Genomic DNA, 463 nt, shown 5'->3' with positions numbered 1-463 from the left:
ATGAACCCGTCACATTAGCGGATTATCGTTCGAGTGTTGCTCTCGATGTCGATTTCGAATGAGTCACCACTGAGTCACCATGAGTCAGCACTGAGTCAGCACTATGGTATCTCATCAGCGTATTTCATTTTGATGTCTATTCATTCTCTAAGTCACTGTAGAACGATCTCTATTTTACTGAGTCACCTGAGTCACCACTTTTTACCAATAATCAATATATTATAATAATAAGGTATAGTATGATAGAGGACATACATGATATAGTAGTGACTGTAAATAAGTGGGAGGAAGTTACAAAAAGTGGTGACTCGGTGACTCATGCTGACTCTTATATCTAGAGTTACTGTAGTTGGCTGTCATTGAGTGGAAGGTGGTGACTCATGGTGACTCATGGTGACTCTTGGTGGACTCATTCGAATTTTAATGCCTCAAGTATCTCTTGACCATTTTTTGTGAATACCGG

Source organism: Plasmopara halstedii (genome assembly GCF_900000015.1).
Source record: "Plasmopara halstedii genome assembly, contig: Scaffold_3060, whole genome shotgun sequence".
Classification (NCBI taxonomy): Eukaryota; Oomycota; class Peronosporomycetes; order Peronosporales; family Peronosporaceae; genus Plasmopara; species Plasmopara halstedii.
The sequence above is the reverse complement of the archived record's forward strand: the minus strand, read 5'-3'. Positions refer to the sequence as shown.